The sequence below is a fragment of the Taudactylus pleione genome, unplaced genomic scaffold (genome assembly GCF_031769625.1).
Source record: "Taudactylus pleione unplaced genomic scaffold, aTauple2 ptg001270l, whole genome shotgun sequence".
NCBI lineage: Eukaryota > Metazoa > Chordata > Amphibia > Anura > Myobatrachidae > Taudactylus > Taudactylus pleione.
Window position 1 is genome coordinate 1,317,501 of NW_028285670.1, and position 7,500 is coordinate 1,325,000.

Genomic DNA, 7,500 nt, shown 5'->3' on the forward strand with positions numbered 1-7,500 from the left:
AGGCCCAACACTGCATAGCTTCCAAGATCAAACAAGATTGGGCATGTCCAGTGTGGTTAGGCTGTAGGTGCTCAAAAATATTAACTTTAGACATCTATAACTTCTTAACTCATGTAAAATCATTGATAAGTTGAAAAAATTAAATGTAAAATGTAATAGAAAAGAATGTTATGGCTGCATAAAATTACCTACAGCACCTGGTATTCCCAGGTGGTCTCCCATCCAAGTACTAACCAGGCCCAACACTGCATAGCTTCCAAGATCAGACGAGATTGGGCATGTCCAGTGTGGTTTGGCTGAAGGAGCTCAAAAACATTAACTTTAGACCTCTTTTACTTCTTTACTCAAGTAAATTCATTGATAAGTTGAAAAAATTAAATGTAAAATGTAATAGAAAAGAATGGTATGGCTGCATAAAATTACCTACAGCACCTGGTATTCCCAGGTGGTCTCCCGTCCAAGTACTAACCAGGCCCAACACTGCACAGCTTCCAAGATCAGACGAGATTGGGAATGTCCAGTGTGGTTTGGCTGTAGGTGCTCAAAAACATTAACTTTAGACCTCTTTTACTTCTTAACTCAAGTAAATTCAATGACAAGTTGAAAAATGAAATGTAAAATGTAATAGAAAAGAATGTTATGGCAGTATAAAATTACCTACAGCTCCTGGTATTCCCAGGCGGTCTCCCATTCAAGTACTAACCAGGCCCTACACTGCATAGCTTCCAAGATCAGATGAGATTGAGCTTGTCCAGTGTGGTTTGACTGTAAGTGCTCAAAAGCATTAACTTTAGACATCTTTTACTTCTTAACTCAAGTAAATTCATTGATAAGTTGAAAAAATTAAATGTAAAATGTAATAGAAAAGAATGTTATGGCAGTATAAAAATACCTACAGCACCTGGGATTCTTAGGTGGTCTCCCATCCAAGTACTAACCAGGCCCAACACTGCATAGCTTCCAAGATCTGACGAGATTGGGCATATCCAGTGTGGTTTGGCTGTAGGTGCTCAAAAACATTAACTTTAGACCTCTTTTACTTCTTAACTCAAGTAAATTCATTGATAAGTTGAAAAAATTAAATGCAAAATGTAATAGAAAAGAATGTTATGGCTGTCTAAGATTACCTACAGCACCTGGTATTCACAGGTGGTCTCCCATCCAAGTTCAAACCAGGCCCAACACTGCATAGCTTCCAAGATCAGACGAGATTGGGCATGTCCAGTGTGGTTTGGCTGTAGGTGCTCAAAAGCATTAAATTTAGACCTCTATTACTTCTTAACTCATGGAAATTCATTGATAAGTTGAAAAAATTAAATGTAAAATGTAATAGAAAAGAATGTTATGGCAGTATAAAATTACCTACAGCACCTGGGATTCCTAGGTGGTGTCCCATCCAAGTACTAACCAGGCCCAACACTGCATAGCTTCCAAGATCAGATGAGATTGGGCATGTCCAGTGTGGTTTGGCTGAAGGAGCTCAAAAACATTAACTTTAGACCTCTTTTACTTCTTTACTCAAGTAAATTCATTGATAAGTTGAAAAAATTAAATGTAAAATGTAATAGAAAAGAATGGTATGGCTGCATAAAATTACCTACAGCACCTGGTATTCCCAGGTGGTCTCCCGTCCAAGTACTAACCAGGCCCAACACTGCACAGCTTCCAAGATCAGACGAGATTGGGAATGTCCAGTGTGGTTTGGCTGTAGGTGCTCAAAACATTAACTTTAGACCTCTTTTACTTCTTAACTCAAGTAAATTCAATGACAAGTTGAAAAATGAAATGTAAAATGTAATAGAAAAGAATGTTATGGCAGTATAAAATTACCTACAGCTCCTGGTATTCCCAGGCGGTCTCCCATTCAAGTACTAACCAGGCCCTACACTGCATAGCTTCCAAGATCAGATGAGATTGAGCTTGTCCAGTGTGGTTTGACTGTAAGTGCTCAAAAGCATTAACTTTAGACATCTTTTACTTCTTAACTCAAGTAAATTCATTGATAAGTTGAAAAAATTAAATGTAAAATGTAATAGAAAAGAATGTTATGGCAGTATAAAAATACGTACAGCACCTGGGATTCTTAGGTGGTCTCCCATCCAAGTACTAACCAGGCCCAACACTGCATAGCTTCCAAGATCTGACGAGATTGGGCATATCCAGTGTGGTTTGGCTGTAGGTGCTCAAAAACATTAACTTTAGACCTCTTTTACTTCTTAACTCAAGTAAATTCATTGATAAGTTGAAAAAATTAAATGCAAAATGTAATAGAAAAGAATGTTATGGCTGTCTAAGATTACCTACAGCACCTGGTATTCACAGGTGGTCTCCCATCCAAGTTCAAACCAGGCCCAACACTGCATAGCTTCCAAGATCAGACGAGATTGGGCATGTCCAGTGTGGTTTGGCTGTAGGTGCTCAAAAGCATTAAATTTAGACCTCTATTACTTCTTAACTCATGGAAATTCATTGATAAGTTGAAAAAATTAAATGTAAAATGTAATAGAAAAGAATGTTATGGCAGTATAAAATTACCTACAGCACCTGGGATTCCTAGGTGGTGTCCCATCCAAGTACTAACCAGGCCCAACACTGCATAGCTTCCAAGATCAGATGAGATTGGGCATGTCCAGTGTGGTTTGGCTGAAGGAGCTCAAAAACATTAACTTTAGACCTCTTTTACTTCTTAACTCAAGTAAATTCAATGACAAGTTGAAAAATGAAATGAAAAATATAATTGAAAAGAATGTTTTGGCTGTCTAAAATTACATACAGCACCTGGTATTCCCAGGTGGTCTCCCATCAAAGTACTAACCAGGCCCAACACTGCATAGCTTCCAAGATCAGACGAGATTGGGCATGTCCAGTGTGGTTTGGCTGTAGGTGCTCAAAAGCATTAAATTTAGACCTCTATTACTTCTTAACTCAAGTAAATTCATTAATAAGTTGAAAAAATTAAATGTAAAATGTAATAGAAAAGAATGTTATGGCTGCATAAAATTACCTACAGCACCTGGAATTCCCAGGTGGTCTCCCATCCAAGCACTAACCAGGCCCAACACTGCATAGCTTCCAAGATCAAACAAGATTGGGCATGTCCAGTGTGGTTAGGCTGTAGGTGCTCAAAAATATTAACTTTAGACATCTATAACTTCTTAACTCATGTAAAATCATTGATAATTTGAAAAAATTAAATGTAAAATGTAATAGAAAAGAATGTTATGACTGCATAAAATTACCTACAGCACCTGGTATTCCCAGGTGGTCTCCCATCCAAGTACTAACCAGGCCCAACACTGCATAGCTTCCAAGATCAGATGAGATTGGGCATGTCCAGTGTGGTTTGGCTGAAGGAGCGCAAAAACATTAACTTTAGACCTCTTTTACTTCTTTACTCAAGTAAATTCATTGATAAGTTGAAAAAATTAAATGTAAAATGTAATAGAAAAGAATGGTATGGCTGCATAAAATTACCTACAGCACATGGTATTCCCAGGTGGTCTCCCATCGAAGTACTGACCAGGCCCAACACTGCACAGCTTCCAAGATCAGACGAGAATGGGCATGTCCAGTGTGGTTTGGCTGTAGGTGCTCAAAAACTTTAACTTTAGACCTCTTTTACTTCTTAACTCAAGTAAATTCATTGATAAGTAGAAAAAATTAAATGTAAAATGTAATAGAAAAGAATGTTTTGGCTGTCTAAAATTACATACAGCACCTGGTATTCCCAGGTGGTCTCCCATCAAAGTACTAACCAGGCCCAACACTGCATAGCTTCCAAGATCAGACGAGATTGGGCATGTCCAGTGTGGTTTGGCTGTAGGTGCTCAAAAGTATTAAATTTAGACCTCTATTACTTCTTAACTCAAGTAAATTCATTAATAAGTTGAAAAAATTAAATGTAAAATGTAATAGAAAAGAATGTTATGGCTGCATAAAATTACCTACAGCACCTGGAATTCCCAGGTGGTCTCCCATCCACGCACTAACCAGGCCCAACACTGCATAGCTTCCAAGATCAAACAAGATTGGGCATGTCCAGTGTGGTTAGGCTGTAGGTGCTCAAAAATATTAACTTTAGACATCTATAACTTCTTAACTCATGTAAAATCATTGATAAGTTGAAAAAATTAAATGTAAAATGTAATAGAAAAGAATGTTATGGCTGCATAAAATTACCTACAGCACCTGGTATTCCCAGGTGGTCTCCCATCCAAGTACTAACCAGGCCCAACACTGCATAGCTTCCAAGATCAGATGAGATTGGGCATGTCCAGTGTGGTTTGGCTGAAGGAGCGCAAAAACATTAACTTTAGACCTCTTTTACTTCTTTACTCAAGTAAATTCATTGATAAGTTGAAAAAATTAAATGTAAAATGTAATAGAAAAGAATGGTATGGCTGCATAAAATTACCTACAGCACCTGGTATTCCCAGGTGGTCTCCCATCGAAGTACTAACCAGGCCCAACACTGCACAGCTTTCAAGATCAGACGAGATTGGGCATGTCCAGTGTGGTTTGGCTGTAGGTGCTCAAAAACATTAACTTTAGACCTCTTTTACTTCTTAACTCAAGTAAATTCAATGACAAGTTGAAAAATGAAATGTAAAATGTAATAGAAAAGAATGTTATGGCAGTATAAAATTACCTACAGCACCTGGGATTCTTATGTGGTCTCCCATCCAAGTACTAACCAGGCCCAACACTGCATAGCTTCCAAGATCTGACGAGATTGGGCATGTCCAGTGTGGTTTGGCTGTAGGTGCTCAAAAACATTAACTTTAGACCTCTTTTACTTCTTAACTCAAGTAAATTCATTGATAAGTTGAAAAAATTAAATGCAAAATGTAATAGAAAAGAATGTTATGGCTGTCTAAAATTACCTACAGCACCTGGTATTCCCAGGTGGTCTCCCATCCAAGTTCAAACCAGGCCCAACACTGCATAGTTTCCAAGATCAGACGAGATTGGGCATGTCCAGTGTGGTTTGGCTGTAGGTGCTCAAAAGCATTAAATTTAGACCTCTATTACTTCTTAACTCATGGAAATTCATTGATAAGTTGAAAAAATTAAATGTAAAATGTAATAGAAAAGAATGTTATGGCAGTATAAAATTACCTACAGCACCTGGGATTCCTAGGTGGTGTCCCATCCAAGTACTAACCAGGCCCAACACTGCATAGCTTCCAAGATCAGACAAGATTGGGCATGTCCAGTGTGGTTTGGCTGAAGGAGCTCAAAAACATTAACTTTAGACCTCTTTTACTTCTTAACTCAAGGAAATTCAATGATAAGTTGAAAAATGAAATTAAAAATATAATAGAAAAGAATGTTATGGCAGTATAAAATTACCTACAGCTCCTGGTATTCCCAGGTGGTCTCCCATCCAAGTACTAACCAGGCCCAACACTGCATAGCTTCCAAGATCAGACGAGATTGGGCATGTCCAGTGCGGTTTGGCTGTAGGTGCTCAAAAACATTAACTTTAGACCTCTTTTACTTCTTAACTCAAGTAAATTCATTGATAAGTAGAAAAAATTAAATGTAAAATGTAATAGAAAAGAATGTTATGGCTGCATAAAATTACCTACAGCACCTGGAATTCCCAGGTGGTCTCCCATCCAAGCACTAACCAGGCCCAACACTGCATAGCTTCCAAGATCAAACAAGATTGGGCATGTACAGTGTGGTTAGGCTGTAGGTGCTCAAAAATATTAACTTTAGACATCTATAACTTCTTAACTCATGTAAAATCATTGATAAGTTGAAAAAATTAAATGTAAAATGTAATAGAAAAGAATGTTATGGCTGCATAAAATTACCTACAGCACCTGGTATTCCCAGGTGGTCTCCCATCCAAGTACTAACCAGGCCCAACACTGCATAGCTTCCAAGATCAGACGAGATTGGGCATGTCCAGTGTGGTTTGGCTGTAGGTGCTCAAAAACATTAACTTTAGACCTCTATTACTTCTTAACTAAAGTAAATTCATTGATAAGTTGAAAAAATTAAATGTAAAATGTAATAGAAAAAAATGTTATGGCAGTATAAAATTACCTACTGCACCTGTTTTTCCCAGGTGGTCTCCCACCAAAGTACTGACCAGACCCAACACTGCATAGCTACCAAGATCAGACGAGATTGGGCATGTCCAGTGTGGATTGGCAGTAGGTGCTCAAAAGCATTAACTTTAGACCTCTATTACTTCTTAACTCAAGGAAATTCATTGATAAGTTGAAAAAATTAAATGTAAAATGTAATAGAAAAGAATGTTATGGCAGTATAAAATTACCTACAGCACCTGGTATTCCCAGGTGGTCTCCCATTCAAATACTAACCAGGCCCAACACTGCATAGCTTCCAAGATCAGACGAGATTGGGCATGTCCAGTGTGGTTTGGCTGTAGGCGCTAAAAAACATTAACTTTTTTACTTTAGACCTCTTTTACTTCATAACTCAAGTAAATTCATTGATAATTTGAAAAAATGTAATGTAAAATGTAATAGAAAAGAATGTTATGGCTATATAAAATTACCTACAGCACCTGGTATTCCCAGGTGGTCTCCCGTCCAAGTACTAACCAGGCCCAACACTGCAAAGCCTCCAAGATCAGACGAGATTGGGCATGTCCAGTGTGGTTTGGCTGTAGGTGCTCAAAAGCATTAACTTTAGACCTCTATTACTTCTTAACTCAAGTAAATTCATTGATAAGTTGAAAAAATTAAATGTAAAATGTAATAGAAAAGACTGTTATGGCAGTATAAAAATACCTACAGCACCTTGGATTCTTAGGTGGTCTCCCATCCAAGTACTAACCAGGCCCAACACTGCATAGCTTCCAAGATCAGATTAGATTGGGCATGTCCAGTGTGGTTTGGCTGTAGGTGCTCAAAAACATTAACTTTAGACCTCTTTTACTTCTTAACTCAAGTAAATTCATTGATAAGTAGAAAAAATTAAATGTAAAATGTAATAGAAAAGAATGTTTTGGCTGTCTAAAATTACATACAGCACCTGGTATTCCCAGGTGGTCTCCCATCCAAGTACTAACCAGGCCCAACACTGCATAGCTTCCAAGATCTGACGAGATTGGGCATGTCCAGTGTGGTTTGGCTGTAGGTGCTCAAAAGCATTAAATTTAGACCTCTATTACTTCTTAACTCAAGTAAATTCATTAATAAGTTGAAAAAATTTAATGTAAAATGTAATAGAAAAGAATGTTATGGCTGCATAAAATTACGTACAGCACCTGGAATTCCCAGGTGGTCTCCCATCCAAGGACTATCCAGGCCCAACACTGCATAGCTTCCAAGATCAAACAAGATTGGGCATGTCCAGTGTGGTTAGGCTGTAGGAGCTCAAAAATATTAACTTTAGACATCTATAACTTCTTAACTCATGTAAAATCATTGATAAGTTGAAAAAATTAAATGTAAAATGTAATAGAAAAGAATGTTATGGCTGCATAAAATTACCTACAGCACCTGGTATTCCCAGGTG

The 7,500-nt window shown here is 37.7% G+C and overlaps 1 non-coding gene and 32 pseudogenes across 1 annotated transcript; all 33 read right to left on the reverse strand.

Moving 5' to 3' along the window:
• LOC148448637 (5S ribosomal RNA) overlaps positions 1-69 on the reverse strand; it is a 119-nt pseudogene extending 50 nt beyond the window's left edge.
• Positions 70-185: 116 nt separating this feature from the next.
• On the reverse strand, positions 186-304 carry LOC148448638 (5S ribosomal RNA; annotated as a pseudogene).
• A 116-nt stretch (positions 305-420) lies between these two features.
• On the reverse strand, positions 421-539 carry LOC148448639 (5S ribosomal RNA; annotated as a pseudogene).
• A 115-nt stretch (positions 540-654) lies between these two features.
• LOC148448640 (5S ribosomal RNA) lies at positions 655-773 on the reverse strand (annotated as a pseudogene).
• Positions 774-889: 116 nt separating this feature from the next.
• LOC148448641 (5S ribosomal RNA) lies at positions 890-1,008 on the reverse strand (annotated as a pseudogene).
• A 116-nt stretch (positions 1,009-1,124) lies between these two features.
• On the reverse strand, positions 1,125-1,243 carry LOC148448642 (5S ribosomal RNA; annotated as a pseudogene).
• A 116-nt stretch (positions 1,244-1,359) lies between these two features.
• On the reverse strand, positions 1,360-1,478 carry LOC148448643 (5S ribosomal RNA; annotated as a pseudogene).
• Positions 1,479-1,594: 116 nt separating this feature from the next.
• LOC148448644 (5S ribosomal RNA) lies at positions 1,595-1,713 on the reverse strand (annotated as a pseudogene).
• Positions 1,714-1,827: 114 nt separating this feature from the next.
• LOC148448645 (5S ribosomal RNA) lies at positions 1,828-1,946 on the reverse strand (annotated as a pseudogene).
• A 116-nt stretch (positions 1,947-2,062) lies between these two features.
• Positions 2,063-2,181, reverse strand: LOC148448646 (5S ribosomal RNA; annotated as a pseudogene).
• Positions 2,182-2,297: 116 nt separating this feature from the next.
• LOC148448647 (5S ribosomal RNA) lies at positions 2,298-2,416 on the reverse strand (annotated as a pseudogene).
• A 116-nt stretch (positions 2,417-2,532) lies between these two features.
• LOC148448648 (5S ribosomal RNA) lies at positions 2,533-2,651 on the reverse strand (annotated as a pseudogene).
• A 115-nt stretch (positions 2,652-2,766) lies between these two features.
• LOC148448649 (5S ribosomal RNA) lies at positions 2,767-2,885 on the reverse strand (annotated as a pseudogene).
• Positions 2,886-3,001: 116 nt separating this feature from the next.
• LOC148448650 (5S ribosomal RNA) lies at positions 3,002-3,120 on the reverse strand (annotated as a pseudogene).
• A 116-nt stretch (positions 3,121-3,236) lies between these two features.
• Positions 3,237-3,355, reverse strand: LOC148448651 (5S ribosomal RNA; annotated as a pseudogene).
• Positions 3,356-3,471: 116 nt separating this feature from the next.
• On the reverse strand, positions 3,472-3,590 carry LOC148448652 (5S ribosomal RNA; annotated as a pseudogene).
• A 116-nt stretch (positions 3,591-3,706) lies between these two features.
• LOC148448653 (5S ribosomal RNA) lies at positions 3,707-3,825 on the reverse strand (annotated as a pseudogene).
• A 116-nt stretch (positions 3,826-3,941) lies between these two features.
• On the reverse strand, positions 3,942-4,060 carry LOC148448654 (5S ribosomal RNA; annotated as a pseudogene).
• Positions 4,061-4,176: 116 nt separating this feature from the next.
• On the reverse strand, positions 4,177-4,295 carry LOC148448655 (5S ribosomal RNA; annotated as a pseudogene).
• A 116-nt stretch (positions 4,296-4,411) lies between these two features.
• LOC148448656 (5S ribosomal RNA) lies at positions 4,412-4,530 on the reverse strand (annotated as a pseudogene).
• Positions 4,531-4,645: 115 nt separating this feature from the next.
• LOC148448657 (5S ribosomal RNA) lies at positions 4,646-4,764 on the reverse strand (annotated as a pseudogene).
• Positions 4,765-4,880: 116 nt separating this feature from the next.
• Positions 4,881-4,999, reverse strand: LOC148448658 (5S ribosomal RNA; annotated as a pseudogene).
• Positions 5,000-5,115: 116 nt separating this feature from the next.
• LOC148448659 (5S ribosomal RNA) lies at positions 5,116-5,234 on the reverse strand (annotated as a pseudogene).
• A 115-nt stretch (positions 5,235-5,349) lies between these two features.
• LOC148448660 (5S ribosomal RNA) lies at positions 5,350-5,468 on the reverse strand (annotated as a pseudogene).
• A 116-nt stretch (positions 5,469-5,584) lies between these two features.
• LOC148448661 (5S ribosomal RNA) lies at positions 5,585-5,703 on the reverse strand (annotated as a pseudogene).
• Positions 5,704-5,819: 116 nt separating this feature from the next.
• Positions 5,820-5,938, reverse strand: LOC148448662 (5S ribosomal RNA). The gene has a single exon (XR_015875393.1). It is a non-coding gene; the product is annotated as a 5S ribosomal RNA (ribosomal RNA).
• Positions 5,939-6,054: 116 nt separating this feature from the next.
• LOC148448663 (5S ribosomal RNA) lies at positions 6,055-6,173 on the reverse strand (annotated as a pseudogene).
• A 116-nt stretch (positions 6,174-6,289) lies between these two features.
• On the reverse strand, positions 6,290-6,408 carry LOC148448664 (5S ribosomal RNA; annotated as a pseudogene).
• Positions 6,409-6,532: 124 nt separating this feature from the next.
• LOC148448665 (5S ribosomal RNA) lies at positions 6,533-6,651 on the reverse strand (annotated as a pseudogene).
• Positions 6,652-6,767: 116 nt separating this feature from the next.
• Positions 6,768-6,886, reverse strand: LOC148448666 (5S ribosomal RNA; annotated as a pseudogene).
• A 116-nt stretch (positions 6,887-7,002) lies between these two features.
• Positions 7,003-7,121, reverse strand: LOC148448667 (5S ribosomal RNA; annotated as a pseudogene).
• A 116-nt stretch (positions 7,122-7,237) lies between these two features.
• Positions 7,238-7,356, reverse strand: LOC148448668 (5S ribosomal RNA; annotated as a pseudogene).
• A 116-nt stretch (positions 7,357-7,472) lies between these two features.
• Positions 7,473-7,500, reverse strand: part of LOC148448669 (5S ribosomal RNA) — a 119-nt pseudogene continuing 91 nt past the window's right edge.